This window comes from Callithrix jacchus, chromosome 8, assembly GCF_049354715.1.
Source record: "Callithrix jacchus isolate 240 chromosome 8, calJac240_pri, whole genome shotgun sequence".
In the NCBI taxonomy this organism is placed as follows: domain Eukaryota; kingdom Metazoa; phylum Chordata; class Mammalia; order Primates; family Cebidae; genus Callithrix; species Callithrix jacchus.
The window spans coordinates 31,818,033-31,836,116 of NC_133509.1; the positions used below are offsets into that span (position 1 = coordinate 31,818,033).

General features: G+C 37.8%; 1 protein-coding gene across 10 annotated transcripts in view; it reads right to left on the reverse strand.

Annotated features, from left to right (window-relative positions):
- Positions 1 to 18,084, reverse strand: part of FRMD5 (FERM domain containing 5) — a 368,823-nt gene that overhangs the window by 283,440 nt on the left and 67,299 nt on the right. The window contains exon 2 of one of the 10 annotated variants that reach the window (XR_013520908.1): positions 17,468 to 17,535. The exons of the other annotated variants lie outside the window; for them this stretch is intronic. The gene's annotated coding sequence lies outside the window, so the exon portion shown is untranslated. The remainder of the gene's footprint in view (positions 1 to 17,467; positions 17,536 to 18,084) is intronic. 10 annotated transcript variants of the gene reach the window in all.

Genomic DNA, 18,084 nt, shown 5'->3' on the forward strand with positions numbered 1-18,084 from the left:
CACCACACCTGGCTAATTTTTGTATTTTTAGTAGAGACAGGGTTTCACCTTTTGGCCAGAATGGTCTCAATCCCTGACTTTGTGATCCGCCTGTCTTGGCCTCCTAAATTGCTTGGATTACAGGTGTGAGCCACCGTTCCTGGCTATTCATATCTTTTGATCCAATAATTCCACCTGGTATCATAAGGAATGCAAGAAAATATTTACTACCCTCAAAAGAAAATAAGGAAAAAAGAGGTAGGAAAGGAAGGAGGAAGAAAAATAAAGATGTTCTTAGACATGCTATTATTCATGTACAATGAAAAACTAGAAATCATCCAAATATCTCTCAGAAAGAGAACGGTTATAAAAATTAGGATGTATGAATAAGACAGACTTCAAAACAACGATTAAGAACATACCCAGAAGCCAGCCATGGTGGATTCAACAGAAGAGGCAGGGAAGATAATTTGAGCCCAGGAGTTCCAGACCAGGCTGGTCAACATAGTGAGATTTCATCTCAAACAACAACAAAAATCCAGTGACAAATAAGAACAATTAATTTGGAAAAATGTGAATAAAGTTTTGTTTTTATTGCATTGAAGTCCTTTTTTTCTGGAAAATAACGTAAGTCCATGAAAAGAGTGTTTTCTTACATGTCAATAAGAATGCTGTGCAAGTCAAAATCACAAGCTTACTAAAACTAGAAAAGAATAACTAGCTGGGCATTTGGTTCATGCCTAAAATCCCAGCTATGCAGGATGCTGAGGTGGGAAGAGCCTGGTGTTTGAGGCTGCAGTGAGCTAGGATCATGCCACTGCACTCCAGCCTGAGCAAGAGGGTGAGACCCTATTATCTCTTAAACAATAATAATAATTTACTATTTCATCCTTGTCTATTGGTCTTTCATTCTATCAGAGAACAAGAAATAGATCTGACATGACTGATTTTCAGAGTCCTTTGGATTATTACCATAGTACCTTGTGCTCTTGTAAGTAATACCAAGCTAAATGTTAGATGGTTTATTCCAGTTTCTTTCTAAATGCTGAGGTTAAGCTGATTTTAAAATTCCTTTACTTTGCCTCAGGGCCTATGCAATTGAGGCTAAAGCCTTAGCCACAATTTCTGAGATCATGAAATACTTAGACATGAGAAGGGTGGCCTGATGTATACTAACTACCTGTGATTTGACATTCAGACAAAATAAAAACTCTTATTTCTGAAGGAAAAAAAAAAGAGGACTATGAAGATAATAAAAATTACAGTTTTTCTCATCAGTCTTCAAAATTCCAACATAATTTTTATGACCTCTTGTGGCATTTTAATTCAATAATCACTGATATAGCACTCATCACCAATCTTGCCACAGTAGTCCTCTTTTAACTGTCATGTAGAATTGACTCTGCTACCCTGCCACCACTGACTTCAGTAAAGCATGTTAACAGGGAAGCCCAGGACATCTTAACCTTTCTGAGTATATCTAAAAGCAATAAAATGCTTTTTTAAATGTAAGTCGTCTTACATTTACATTCATATAAATTCTATAAATTACCTTTCACTTGAAGAAATTCCCAGAGTTATGATCAGACGGTTTCAAAAAAAAAAAACAACAACAACAATATAAGTGAGGTCAGTTACTGCAATGGTTCTGCTGGATGAATGTATCATAAGTACACCAAAGTCTCATTAAAAATTCACCTCTCTGAACCACCTTCCAACACATAATCAGTACCAGGATCATTTTCTCCTTTTCTCTTCTATATGTTACCACATTAAAATGACACAATCCAGGTTGGTGAGTAAAAATAAATTCAAGAAATATGGCTCCAACTGACAGCTTTAAAATTCAAGCACTTCAAAGTGTTTGAGATAATGGCATTTCCCTGTAACAGGTGCTACTTTCCACAGATTTAACCTTCTTCTTTGCCATAGTAATTACTTTAGCTCAAACTTCATTTCTACAAAACGCTGAAATGCATGAAGTAGTAAGTCTTTAATCTAAGTTTGTATGTGATGTTAGTTTTAGAGACTGTATCATGTAGTTCCTAATAAAACAAGAGCATGTCAAAAACACTGTGTTTCTCTTCCATCCACAATGACATGATCCTGCCATAAACCTTTGCAGAAACATCACACCATGTTTCTGCAAAGGTTTATGGAGCCAATTCCAATTTGAGTTTCACATTCTTATTGCCACACTCCAAGGACCCTCTACTCTTCATGCTCTCCATATAAACCCTAGACTCTTTCCTCATTAGAATATATCTACTCCTCATTCTCTTTACCAGCCCATTGTTCCTACCTTCCTTTTGGCTCTCCTACATTATGTCCCTCCCACTCTCAGATGACCAATATTCCAACCAGTCATTGCCTAAATCACTTTGGAAATTAGTCTTCTTCACAAAAACTTTCCTAAGTAACTAGAAGTAAGGGGAATAGTCCAGTCAAGGGAACATTAAGCTAATTAAACTAATGTTCTTCCCTCATACCAATCACTGGACACTACACATTCATGAACTATAAATACTTTTTTAAGTACTTTGATCCTAAAGAGAGTTAATTCTGTAACTGTTCACTTTAAATAACAAACACCTAGAGAGGAACAATCTCTCTGCGTAATATAGAATAGAACATGTTTCACATAGTCATTTAGTAAATGTGTTTTTTTTTTTTTTTTTTTTGAAACAGAATCTTGCTCTGTTGCCCAGGCTGGAGTGCAGTATCAGCTCACTGCAGCCTCTACGACCCAGGCTCAAGGAGGATCAAGTAATTCTCATGCTTCAGACTTCCAAGTAGCTGAGATTACAGACATTTGCCAACAGGCCGACTAATTTTTTTATTCTGTTATTTTCAGTGGAGATCGCATTTCACCACGTTAGCCAAGCTACTGAACAATCTCAACTTCATTGCTCTTGGCTCTCCTTTCCCTCAATGATGTTTATTAATAAAAATAACCAGGCCAGGTGCAATGGCTCACAACCTGTAATGCCAGCACTTTGGGAGGCTGAGGCAGGAGGATCACTTGAGCTCATGAGTTTGAAACCTACCTGGGCAATATGGCAAAACCCCATCTCTACAAAAAAAAAATACAAAAATCAGCTGGGCATGGGAAATACCTGTAGTCCCAGCTACTTGGGAGGCTGCAGTGAGTTGTGATTTCACCGCTGCACTCCAGCCTGGATAATAAAGTGAGATCCTATCTCCAAAAAAATAAAGAAATAACCCAGCAGATGTTAATAACATTCTAAGAAAACAAAGTTTGAGTAATATGAAGGAGGCAGCTGTAGCAATCTGGTTTTTCCACATTTCCTCATTTTTTTGCTTATGCTTCCATTTTTAATTATTTAGCTTATTTAGCAGCTATGCTGAGAGACGAAAGTAAAATTTCGCCTCCACTGTACAGACAGAATTATGGCAGTTACATTTCAATGATGCTTCTGAGAAAAAAAGCAGTCTTTAAAAAATGCCCAAAAGAGCAACTATTTTTATATCCATACTATTCAGCACTCATAAGTTAAGAAAGTAAATTTTGCTGAGTGCAGTGGCTCATGTCTGCAATCCGAACACTTTGGGAGGCCAAAGCAGGTGGATCACATGAGGTCAGGAGTTCGAGACCAGCCTGGCCAACATGGCAAAACCCAGTCTCTACTGAAAATACAAAAATTAGCTTGGCGTGGTGGTGCACGCCTGTAATCCCAGCTGCTGGGGAGACTGAGGCAGGAGAATCATTTGAACTGGCAAGGCAGAGGTTGCAGTGAGCTGAGATCATGCCATTGCACTCCAACCTGGACAAGAGCGATACTCCATCTTAAATAAATAAATAGAAATTAGGTTTCACAAAGTAGAATCACTGAAAAAGAAATGAATTATGAAGTTGATTAAGGTATATACTAGGCGTAAGTCACTAGGATTCCAATACTGGCATTCACTGAGTATGTTAGGATATTCCTAGATATGTGCTTACCTAAGCCAACTGGTATCATTATTCAAAAATAAACAGTCATATGATAAAGAATACGACTACTTTTAGGACATCTTCTACCATCCCCTCAATGTCATTCTTCCTTTAAACTGAAGATGATAGGAATTAAGATTGAATTTTTAAGATTTGAACAAGGTTAGAAATAGAGAGATTAAAGGAGCTAAAAACGAAAGAAAGAAAAAGGACAACACAGAATGATGTGGTAAGAAGTCTCAAAGCATAAGTTGGGAGAGAAGGCATATATGAGTTGCTTTTGGAGAAGGTAGACAGTGTTAACCAAACAGCAGCTAGAAGTACAACATTAGTGGATGGACAAAGTCAACAACATTGGTCATAAAACATTTCCACATTATAAAATCTCTGCCAAGTCCTACTTTGAAAGAGATACTAATACAAAAACCAAGACCACAGGCTAACTTTAATCCAAATAGCCCTTAAGGATCAACATCAATTATATTGTAAAAATGTATAGAAAGGTCTTAGGATTCCCCAATCTGATATGAAAAAAGAATCCCTTTCTTACATGCTATTTTTAAATGTCAGTTCAAGAAACTCCATTCAGTAAAAAATAATTTTGTATCTAAAGCCAAAAACCCAACTTTGACATACTCAGTAAACATTTCATAAACCTGAAACCTGACCATTTTGACTGTAAGTCAGATTCTACAATTACAAGAAGTATTGTCCCAAAAATGTAATAAGCAAAGGAATCACAGACTTTATACCCAGGGCTGTGGAACTATAACATCAACTTTGTTCTGTTTCTAAAGAATCCATTGAGGAGTGACAGCAATTCCTCTGATTATGTCTTTACCCTGTCATCCATATCTCAGAGACATTTTTTTTAATCAAAATAAACAAAAGTTAAAGTAATCCTTAGAGATTCCCTGCAGTCACCAGATAATATTAGAACTCAGTTTCTGCTTCAATATTCCATTAACTCCAAACCAGGAAAGACAGTGTAAAGCCATTTCCAAGGGCATCAAGATACTGTAGGATAAGCTTTAAGAGTGAAGCTTCTAACAGCAGTCTGCATCACAAAAATGACCTAACTAGAGACCAAACAGAAGGAAGAGGCTTTTCCTCTCCAATTTTCACAGTGATTTTGTTTCTTCCAGCAGAAAGATCATTCTAGATGCTTTGACTTGCAGCACTTCCACAGATTAGTAACTAGGACCCTTTCCATGACTGACTTCTTGACAAGGAACAAATGAGCCAGAGGCAAAGTACATGAGTCAGCAATCTTTTATAACCACTGTTCCCCAGAGAACATCAGCTTGGGTAAGGCCAACCAAAGACCTCAATCTCCACATTTACAATGTCAACTCTCCCTAACTCAGTGCCTCCTTCTCTTAAAAGATGCTGGGCTGGCTTGCACCTTGCCTGGTAATTCCTGCAGTCAATGGCGCTCGCTTCAGGTGGGTTGCACTAATACTATAACCACCCTCTGCCCTCTAAACCCATCATGCTTCAGCAGGTTGCTACCACTCATCACCATTGCTATATTTATTACCCTGTGCAAGGTAAGAACCATTAGAGACTGACATCCCTGCCAATCCCTGGAGGCAAGAGGATTTGCCCACTAGTCTGGGACAGCTCTGCCTCACCTTCATGGCCTTTTACCCTACATTGGAAATGTGTATTAGATTCCTTCCCCAAGACGCTAATGACATTCCTTTCCACCTCTTTTTCCAAAGATTATACTTCAGTCCCACTATTCCAGGGTACTTCGAAGTGAGGCCCCTGGCTCAATGGTAAAGCTTAGTTGTAGGTGACCCTGGATAACTAACAAGAAAATGGATAAATCTATTACAATCCAGGCAAAGTGAACCTTGTTAAAAGTTCTAAAAAATGATTCTGGAACAAGTCTTTCCATAAAATGTTATTATCTATCAGAACTGTAAAAACTGTTTAAGAATTTGTATACTTAGCACTTCACAAGGTACATATTTTTTCCAAACTTGAATAGCTACAAATTGTAAGGCAGTACCTGGTTTACAGTTGTATAAACCAACTGGAAATAACTAAGAGGGAAAAAACATAGCAACTCTTGTGGAACTTCCATTCATTAGAAATTCAAAGCACAAAATGCATAGATTTATAGATTTACTTACAACACTGACTCTAGCAAGCAGAAACCATTTTAGCATAAACCAGTTGATGTTTATATTAAAAGAAATTCTTATTTCTATACTAGTAATTTTACAGTAATAGCAGTAGCAATAAATAAATAAATAGATTGTTTTATTTGACACAGATGACCTCTACTGACCAAAAGATGAATCCGAGCCAGGATTTAGCCTTATAGTTCTCCAAACTTTATCTCAGAGGCCTAACCTAAAAGCTATCCAGTTTAATCATTTTTAATCCTTCAATTGCATTCATGAAATCCCCAAATCTTACTGTGTTGCCAAGGTTAGTGCTATACACTTTCATTCAAATGAGTATCAAAAAATAATTCTTTAGACATTTCTCCAAAGAAGATATACAAATGGCCAATAAGCACATGAAAATATGCTCAACATTACTAATCATTAGCAAAATGAAAATAAAAAATACAGTGAAATATTACCCCACACCCATTAAGATGCCTATTATCAAAAAAAAAAAAAAGTGTTAATGAGAATATAGAGAAAATGAAACCCCTACAAACTGTTGTAGGAATATAAAATGATATAGCCACTGTGGAAAACAATATGGCAATTCCTGAAAAAAAAATCAAAATATAATTACTATACGATCCAAAGATTCTACTCTGGGTGTATACTCAAAACAACTGAACACAGGGTCTCAGAGGGATATCTGTATACCCATGTTCATAAGCAGCATTATATACAATAGCTGACACATGAAAGCAACCCATGTCTATCAATAGATGAATGAATATGCAAAATGTGGGATATACATACAATGGAATATTATCCAGACTTTAAAAGGAAGGCAATTCTGAACCTTGAAAACATTATGCTGAGTCAAAAAGCCAGTCACAAAAAGAGAAATACTGAATAAATCCACCTACATAAGATACTTAAGAGTAGTCAAAATCATACAGACAGACAGTAGGATGGTGGTTGTCTGAGTGTGGTGGGAGAATAAGACAGAGAAGTATTATGTAATGCACTGGTCCCCGACATTTTTGGCTCCAGAGACTGGTTTCATGGAATACAATTTTTCCATGGGGGCAGGGGGGTAGGAGATGGACTGGGGATGATTCAACCACATTACATTTATTGTGCACTTTATTTCTATTATTACATTACAATATATAGTGAAATAATTATACATCACCATATGTAGCATCAGTGGGAGCCCTGAGCATGTTTTCATACAACTAGATGGTCCCATCTGGGGGGTGATGGGAGATAGTGATAGATCATCAGGCATTAGATCCTCATAAGAAATGTGCAGTCTAGATCCCTCACATGGGCAGTTCACAATAGGGTTCACACTCCTATGAGAATCAAATGCCACCACTGATCTGACAGGGGATAGCACTCAGGTGGTATTTTAGAGAAAGAAACTCTGTGACCCAGGTTGGGGTGTAGTAACATGATCTCTGCTCACCGCAGCCTCAACTTCCTTGGCTGAAATGATTCTCCCACCACAGCCTCCCAAGTAGTTGGGACTACAGGCATGTGCTATCACATCCAGCTAGTTTTTCTATTTTTAACAGAGACAAGGTTTTGCCACATTGCCCAGGCTGGTCTCAAACTGCTGGACTCAAGTAATCCTCCCACCTCATCCTCCCAAAGTGCTGGGATTACAGGCATGAGCCACCATGTCTGGCCATTATGAATGTATTTAATACCACTGAACTTAAAAATGATGACATTTAAAAGCGATTATAATAGCAAATTTTATATGTATTTTAGCACTACCAAAAGTTGGAAAAAAGGATAATTCTTAACTATCTGTGAGAAATCTTTAAAACTGCTTATTAAAAAAGAAAAAATAAAGGAAGAAGAGACACTAAATAGAACTTAATTCTGACAAACCAGAAAGAATAGGTTGGTGTTGTGAAAATAACAAAAATCTAGGAAGAAGCAGCCTACGTAAAATTCAAGTATTTAATTGCACACGAAAAATTAACCCTGGTCATATCAGGCAATCATATTCAAGTTTTTTATAATAGATCACAAAAAGTTCAGAGAAGATTCAGATATAAGCCTATGTCCAGAGATTGTAAAAAATAATAATTTAAGCCCCAGAAGGCTGAAAAAAAATCAAAACTTTATATACACAATCGCTAAAAGAATAAAAGGGAGAGACCTCTAAATAAGCCAACATGGATGGTCAAAGAACTCTCTGAAGCACCCAAACTTTTAAAAGATGTGTTCAAAAGACAGGTGGAAAATAATCACATGGCCAAAGCAAAATATGCAAAAGACAGGCAAATAATTTTTTTTTTTTTTTTTTTTTTTGAGACAGGATCTCACTCCGTAGCACAGGCTGTAGAGTGCAGGGCACAATCATAGCTTGAACTCCTGGGCTCAAACTATCCTCCTGCCTCAGCCTCCTGAACAGCAAGAACTACAGGTATGCACCACCACGTTCAGCTTCACAAATACTTACAAAAGAATATTTGGAAGGTAAAGGCCCAAAATGAGCTAAGGTTCATGAAAAATATGGAGGGCAATATAAGAGCTCTTCTTAGAGGCATAGAAAGTAGGGCAAATAAGGGTGTGGTAATACTTTTAAAAATAAAGCTAGGTAAGAGGATAGAGAGGTATACTTTATTTTTATTTTTTTGAGACAGGGTCTGTCTTTGTCACCCAGACTGGAGTGCAGTGGCACGATCTCGGCTAACCCCAACCTCTGCCTCCCAGGCTCAAGCAATTCTCCTGCCTCAGCCTCCCAAGTAGCTGGGATTACAGGCAGGTACCACTATCGCCTGGCTAATTTTTGTCTTTTTAGTAGAGACAGAGTTTCACCATGTTGGCCAGGTTGGTCTTGGACTCCTGACCTCAAATGATCCAACTGCCATGGCCTCCCAAAGTGCTGGGATTGCAGGCTTGAGCCAATGTACCCAGCCCTGAGAGGTATTCTTAAGCTAGTCAGTGATAGCCTTTCTGAGAAGGTGACATTTGAACATAGACGTGAATTAAATGAGGTTGCAAGCCATGGGAGAAAGACCCTGCAAGCTGAGGCAATAGCAAATGCAAAGGCCCTGAGTTGGCAGGATACCTACGTGAGAAACATCAAGAAGACTATTAGGGCTAGAATGGAGGGAACAAGGGAAAAAGCAACAAGAAATAGTGGAAAGATCTGATTCATACTTTCAAAGTGTTACTCTGGCTACTGCAGAATAGAGACTATTGAGGGACAAGCATGAAAGTAAACAGACCTGCTAAGAGGCTACAAGTTCAGGACAAGAATGAACCTTCATTTCTAAATCAGTTTGAATCCCCAAGTCTATATAAACTACACCTCAAAGTCCTGAAAAAATGTACAGATGTATGGTTCATACAACCATCCTCAATAATTTTTAACAACTTAACAAAAAACAAGAGTGGTGCCAGAAGCCTGGAGTTAAATGTTTTTCTGGTTGGCACGGTGGCTCATGCCTGTAATCCCAGCACTTTGGGAGGCCAAGGTGGGAGGATCACGAGGTCAGGAGTTCGAGACCAGCCCGGACAACATGGAGAAACCCCGTCTCTACTAAAAATACAAAAATTAGCTGGGTGTGGTGGTGCACGCCTGTAGTCCCAGCTACTCAGGAGGCTGAGGCAGGATAACCACTTGAACCCAGGAGAAGGAGACTGAAGTGAGCCAAGATTCTGCCACTGCACTCCAGCCTGGTGACAGAATAAGAATCTGTCTCAAAAAAAAAAAAAAAGTTTTTCTGTTTTCACAAAAGGAAGGGCAAATTTCATATATTAAGAGTCAAACAGGCTGGGCGCAGTGGCTCAAGCCTGTAATCCTAGCACTTTGGGAGGCCTAGGTGGGAGGATCACCAGAGGTCAGGAGTTCAAGACCAGCCTGGCCATCATGGTGAAACCCCATCTTTTTAAAAAAAAAAAAAAGAGTCAAAATAAGCCCCACTGGCTTTATTTCCTCTGAGAAAGCTTTAACTATTTCCAATTTTTTCATATTTTCTTATAGTCCATATTCTTATTCATACCTGATTTTTCAGTTACAAGTATAACATAGACATGTTTTTATTGCCTAATTATTTTAGATTTTACGATATTATAGACATTCTCTGTGTTGTGACTCTTGCATCATTTTTTAAATAATTATAAATTGGTCCGGGTGGGGTGGCTGATGCCTGTAATCCCAGCACTTTGGGAGGCCCAGGCAGGCAGATCATGAGGTCAGGAGTTCGAGACCAGCCTGGCCAATAAGGTGAACTCCTGTCTCTACTAACAATACAAAAATTAGCAGGCTGTGGTGGCACACACCTGTAGTCCCAACTACTCAGGAGGCTGAGGCAGGAGAATTGCTTGAACCCAGAAGGAGGAGGTTGCAGTGAGCCAAGATAGCACCAGACTCCAGCCTGGGTGAAAGAGCAAGACTCTGTCTAAGGAAAAAAAAAAAAAAAAAAAAGGCCAAGTGCGATGGCTCACACCTGTAATCCCATCACTTTGGGAGGCTGAAGTGGGCAGATCACCAGGTCAGGAGTTTGAGACCAGCCTGACCAACATGGTAAGACCCCATCTCTACTAAAAATACAAAAATTAGCTGGATGTAGCTGGGTGCTTGCCTGTAATCCCAGCTACTCAGGAGGCTGAGGCAGGAGAATTGCTTGAACCTGAGAGGTGGAGATTATAGTGAGCCAAGATCGTACCACTGCACTCCAGCCTGGGCAACAGAGAGAGACTCCGTTTCAAAAAAAAACCTTAAACTCGTGACCCAGTGATCCGCCCTACAAATGAAAGGCAACAAGGAGACAAGCTGGTAGACGCATAAAATTATCAGGATACTTTTGCTTATTTCCTGAACTATATTCATAGTATTACTTAAAATACAAATCTGACACCAGTTACTTTTAGGTTGCAATAAGTAATGCCAGGAAAATTATAAAATAGAATATTTCTTTTTCTTTTTTGAGACAAGGTCTAGCTCTGTCACCCAGGGTGGAGTACAGTGGTGCCATCTTGGCTCACTGCAAGCTCCACCTCCCAGATCATTCCACCTCTACCTCCTGAATAGCTGGGACTACACTGGCCTATTTTTTGTTTAGTTTATTTTTGGTAGAGATGGGGTTTCACCAGGTTGCCCAGGCTGGTCTCAAACTCCTGGACTCAAGCAATCCACCCACCTTAGCCTCTCAAAGTGCTGAGATTACAGACACATGAGCCACAGTGCCCGGCCTGAAATAGACCTTTTCTTATCAGGTGCAAATAACATTTTAACAAAAATGGAATGCCAGAAATCCCAGGACCCTTTCACAAAGATGGCTAGAGTTAGTATTTATTTTTATTTTATAAATTCTAAAGAAGAACTTTATTTCTCTAGGCACATGATAAAATGAAAAACTAGAAAGAAAAGAGGGAGAGTAAGAGAAGAAGGCGGGGCGCGGTGGCTCACGCCTATAATCCCAGCACTTTGGGAGGCCGAGGCGGGCGGATCACAAGGTCAGGAGATCGAGACCATCCTGGCCATGGTGAAACCCCGTCACTACTAAAAATACAAAAATTAGCCGGGCGTGGTGGCACACGCCTGTGGTCCCAGCTACTCTGAAGGCTGGGGCGGAAGAATCACTTGAACCCAGGCGGAGGTTGCAGTGAGCCGAGATTGCGCCACTGAACTCCAGCCTGGCAACAAAGTAAGACTCCCTCTCAAAAACCCTAAATAAACACTGCCTTCTTTCTCCTCTTACAGGGTAACAGATGCCATTAAATTTCAGTTTTGTTATGTTATGGTTGAGACAACCTTGCAATCAATAATGGTTTTACATACCAAGGAACTAAAATAAATCATTTGAAATTGAAAAACAATTTAAGCGACAGGTAATTCTTGTTAAAATGGCTGTGTACGTTCACAGTTTCAGGCCACACACCCCAACACATATGCACTCTTGCACAATTCACACGATGATAATAGATAAAAAAAAAATTTTAATTTCTTAAAAAAAGGAAAATTATAGCTGCCGTATTAGATAGGGTTCAGTTGCAGGTATAAAAAAACCCTCTAATATTTTAAACAGGATCAGATTGAATATGTAGGTGCTAACACTTACATGCTAACAAATTAAATGGAAGGGCTGGAGGAGGAGTTTATAAACTAGACCTTAAAGAATGTAACTCGGAATCCACAGAGAACTGGCCTGCCAAAGGAACTGCCACCTCTGCCACCATCAGAAAGCTGAGGAAGCAAGGCACTGCTGTGCTAAGTGCTGGCTACAGGATCACACCTCCTTAGCCACAGTCCAGGAATTAGGTAGCCACCAGTGTGATTGCTGTCTCCCGGAACACACTGCCTTAGCTTCAGTTAGATCAATAAGCTCCCACCAGAATTGTTGGCTCTAAGGAACAGCCCAGGGCTGCAATGTGGGGATTAGAAACACTGTAAACTTCAAACCACTGAATCTGCATCAGCAAAATGAATGCTATATGCCCTACTATCCTCTCCCCATTGACTCAATTCTGAATTCAAATCTCATGCAAGTGAATATGGTCAATGGAATCAGAATTACAACAGGCATTCTAGATGTAAGGAAGCCTAACTGGTAGTTTTCACTTTCCAGTCCCTGTAGTATAGGAAGGCATACCACATGGAGGTTGAAACAGATGCTAAATTAGCCCATCTACCATATATGCCATAGCCAACAATATGAATTATATAATAAAAATTATTTATAATAAATACTTCCAAGGCCTATAAATGAAAGAGAAACAGAAAGCAGTCAGTGAAGGTGAATAGGTTCCATGTCTGGAAGCAAGCAAAGATGGTCAGGAGTTCAGCTTCCGTAGGTTAATGAGAATTTTCTTTTTTGAGACAGTCTTACTCTGCCGCCCCGGCTGGAGTGCAGTAGCTCGATCTCGGCTCACTGCAACCTCTGCCTCCCGGGTCCAAATGATTATCTTGCCTCAGCCTTCTGAGTAGCTGGGATTACAGGCATTCACCACCACACCCAGCTAGTTTTTGTATTTTTAGTAGAGATGGGGGTTTCACTATGTTGGTCCCACTGGTCTTGAACTCCTGACCCAGGGATCCACCCACCTCGGCCTCCCAAAGTGCTGGGAGTACAGGCATGAGACAGACATCCAGCCAGTTAATGAGAATTTAAAGTGTCTCATTTAAGGCAGGAGACTGAGGCCAGGCACGTTGCTTAAAACCAGAAAATGGGCAGCACTCCAGAAGTGAGACTGTAAAAAGCAGTTATGTCAAACTATACAATAAGAGACAGGAGGTACCAAAATCTAAGCGAGCCACTTGCTAGCTCAGTAGCTAACATATGTACCATTTACTATTACCACGATGATTAGAAATCTGAGTTGCCTACAGGAACCAGATAGGGGCAACCACAAAACTGATAGGCTGGGTAGGATATGATGATATTGTTTAACAAATGTCATTCAAGTTAAGCTTTCAAACCAAAATTCCAAATACATTTAAAAAAATTAACACCAAGATTACCAATCCAATCAACTATTTGGTAGATGAATTCACCCAAGACAAAATGAAAACAATAAAACAATCTGAAAATGACCTTAAATGTTTAGAATCCTCAAAGATAAAAAGGAAAATAGCCATAAAACAGAGATTCAAAGTCCAATCTCAGTACCAATCAGGATAAACATAAATAAATCACATAAATAGTGAAAATTCAGAACATCAAAGTGCCATAAAGAAATATTACCTACCAAAAACATATTACCTACCAAAAAACAACAATTAGAGAGCAAACACTTCATCAGCAATAATGGATGCCTGGAAGATAATGGAGTTATAAGTCCAAAATGTTAGGAGAAAAGAAATGAAAAAGCCAGGATTCCATGCCCAGCTAAGCAATCATAAAGAATGAAGGCAAAATAAAAACGTATTAAAACCTACAATGACTATGTTCCACTAATAGACTATTAGTAAAGAACTGATACATTGCAGAATGTACTTCAGAAAGAAGAGCCCAAAGAAGGAAGCAAGACTGACTGGTGGTCACAGAAATTGACCATAATTTATTTATTTATAATCAGTAATTGGCTGCATTTGATAATAAGATATATTATCAAATGCAGCCAATTACTGATTATAAATAAATTATGATTAAAAGTGATTATGATGAAAAGAAAAGTGGCAACATAGATGAACCTTGAAAACATTATGCTAAGTGAAAGAAGCCAGAAACAAAACCACACATTTACCTCTATCATTCCATTTACATCAAATGTTTAGAATAGACAAATCTAGAGACAGAAAGTAGATTAGCAGTTGCCTAAGACTGGGGCGACAGAGAAGACAGTGGAAAGTAGGCCAGCACTGTTGGTGAGTATAGGATTTCTTTTAAGGGGGACAAAAGTGTTGTAAAATTAGATTGTGGCAATGGTTGCACAACTCTGAATATACTAAAAAAATTGACTTGCACACTTTAAATGGGTGAATTGTATAGTACGTGTATTATATCTCAATAAAGTCATTTCAAAAAGTGAAACTAGAGACGAAAAGAGGATGTTCAAATATACAAAGATTCTTTTAAATTTTGATAGAAATTTTTGTAATTATTTATGAATGTTCAAAACTCAGAAATAACTATTACAAGAACAAAAACACCATCTATAGCTCCCCCTTGCTCTACATACCACCCCCCCCCCACACACACACACACACACACACTTTCTCTCATCAACTAAAAGACAGTCTATGAGACTAGGTTAAAAAAAATCTTATTGAGAAGCCAGAACAGAAAAAGAAAATCATAAAAATAAAATAAATGGTTTTGATCCAACTAAACACTGCTTATGAGACATGTCTAAGATAAAATGGTGTAGAAAGTTTGAAAATAGACAACGTAAAATATATCAGGAAGGTGCAAAAGAAAGCTGTACAACAACATAAACAGACAAAATAGAATTTAAGATAAAAAACAAAATTGGAATAAAAAAAGATATTACAGGCCAGGTGTAATGGCTCATGCTGTAATTCCAGCACTTTGGGAGGCAGAAGTGGGAAGATCACTTAAGCCCAGGAGCTGGAGACCAGCCTGGTCAACAAAGCGAGACCCTGTCTCTATTTAAAAAAAAAAGGCATTACATAATGATAAAAAAGAATACTCTTCAAAGAAGGTATAATAAATGTATACAATTAATAATATAAGCTCTCAAATGCATATGAAGCAATGGCAGATACAATTAATAAGGAGAGACTGATAAAACTATAGTCATAATGGGAGACTTTAATACTCTGTTACCAGAAACTCAGACTAAATGGACAAAAACTTCCCGATATAGGAAATTTGAACACAATAGTAATTCTGATCTTATATATATACATATATGCACCTAAATATATATACATATGTAGTACATGTCTGTGTGTATATATCCACAGACATATATGTATATATATACACGCACAGATATAAAACTGTGCTAAACAGAAAAAGAATATACAATGGTTTTAAGCACATAAGACATTTATAAAAATTTACTATTGTCTCAAAGGTAGTATCAACTAATTTCTAAGAATAAATAATATGCTAATCACATTATACACAATGCAAATAATTAGAAATCAATAATAAAAAGCAAACAGAAATAATCATATATAAAAAAATAAGGTACTAAGAAAACTCATTGGGAGGAGTCTAAATAGATATTATGAAATACTAAAACTAAACAACAATAAAATTACCATACTAAAAACTTTGTAAAAATACAACTAAAAGTGTAAAGAGGGATAGTCAAGAATAGAATAAAGATGTCCATTATCACCACTTCTAAACAACATTGTTTTGGACGGCCGAGACAACACAATAAAGCAAGAAGAAAAATACAAAGCATAAGAATTTAAAAAGAAATACGAAAATGTAATTATTTGCATGCTATCATTACTTTCATAAAGAAAAAAAATCCAAGAGAGGCCAAGCACGGTGACTCAATCCTACAATCCCAGCAATTTAGGAGGCTGAGGCGGGTGGACCACTTGAGCTCAAGAGTTGGAGACCAGCCTGGGCAACATGGCAAAACCACAACTCTACAAAAAAAGAAAAAAAAAATTAGCTGGGCGTGGTGCCATGTGCCATGTGCCTGTGGTCCCAGCTACTCAGGAGGCTGAGGTGAGAAGGTCACTTGGGCCTAGGAGGTCAAGGCTGTAATGAGCCAAGATCACATCACTGTACTCTAGCCCAGGTGACAGAGTGAGACCCTGTCTCAAAAAAAAAAAAATTCCAAGAGAATTTACAACTAATATTAATAAAGAGGATTCAGTAAGGTTGCTGGATATAAGATCAACTTGTAGAAACTGATAGTATTCTCTTATATACCAGTAACAACAAACTTAGAAAATGTTATTTTGAAAAAAATCACAATAGCAATAAACTGTGGGGAAAAAAATTCTACAAAATATGTGTAAAACTCTGCCAGATGAAAGTGTAAAATTATATTAAACCCCCCAAAAATAATATGAATGGAGAAATTTGTTATGTACACAAATATGAATACCGGATAGAATAACCACATCAATTCTCCTCAAATTATGCCATAAAAAAAATCAACATTCTATAAGGAATTTTTACAGAACTTGACAAGTTCATTCTAAAGTTGACATAGAATAAATAGCCAAGACAATTTGAAAGAAAATGAAAAAACAGTTAAAAGAGCATGATACAAGTTCAGGGATAGACAAACAGATCGACAGACAGGACAGAGAACTCTGAAACACTCAAGCACATACACAGAAATTTGGTAACAGACAATAGTGGCATTACAAATCAAGGCGGAATCAGACTTTTCAATAAAAGGAGATAGGATTAGCTACACACAAGGAAAATTAAATCACAACCATATAACAAAATAAAATTGATGGAAGAAATAAAGAGAACTCTAAATGTGAAAAGCAAAACAATAGAACATTCCAAAGGACTTATAACATTGTGGTTCCTATGACTTGTACGTGATACAATTTCTAGGCTCTAAACAATCCACAATCCTATTTGTTTTCCTGAAGGGCACTCTGTACCCAGAACTGAATTCTCCTTATAATTTGGAAGCTTCAGAGTAGAGTGTGAGCATCACTTTCCAAGTGCTGTTATCAGATTTCTGGTAACACAACCTACCACAGATCACACTAGCTTTACTTATTCATTACAAAATTGGAATGATGATCACTGCCCTTCCCATCTATTTAACAGCTAACAGCTACCTAACCTCTCACGTCCTAGGCTTATTTGTACAGGGTTTTTTGTCTCCTCCATGTGTAAGGCCTTATTCTTACATCTACTTATTGCTACCATTAAATTAGACCTGCTGTCCTTGTCTGTGGCCTTTTCCAGAATCCCCTTATGTCATCAAATGTATTCATTATCCCATCCTGCACTATGTAATTAAAAAAAATCAATAATCCTACCTTCTATAGAAGACTTCACCCAAAGAACTGATTTAAAATGTTGATCAAGAAGTTTTATACAGAGAACCCTAGAGACACAACAGAAAATTTCCTCTTAATTAATCCTAACCACTTAATTATATTAGCAATCAGTCCATATTTTTCCATCTGACCATCAAAACCCTCATAAGACAAGGTCAAATGTCCTGCTCAGTTTTGTTTTAGCTTTGCTTGTTGCATTTCCATGATCTGCCAATCTACTAAACCTTTCAAACAAGTGAAATAAAAGTGAGATACGTCTGGCATCACGTAATTTTAGTAAACACATAGTAGCATTAAACCACTTGTACATCTTCTCTTAGATGCTCACAAACCACTCAATAATTTTTAAGTAAATTCTGAAAAATCAGCACAAATTACAGAAGAGACCAAGTTATAGAGACTCCACATATTCATAACATTATTATTATAGTTTCTATGAGGAACATATAATTATTTTTAAAATATGTCCACAATATGCAGACCAGAAAACTTCTTTAAACTCTGTCATTCACAGAAAAAGAACTGGTAACCCTAAGAAGTGGAGCCCTTTGGGTGGAGAGGAATATGGGGAGGGTGATAAATGTAAAAGGATAACA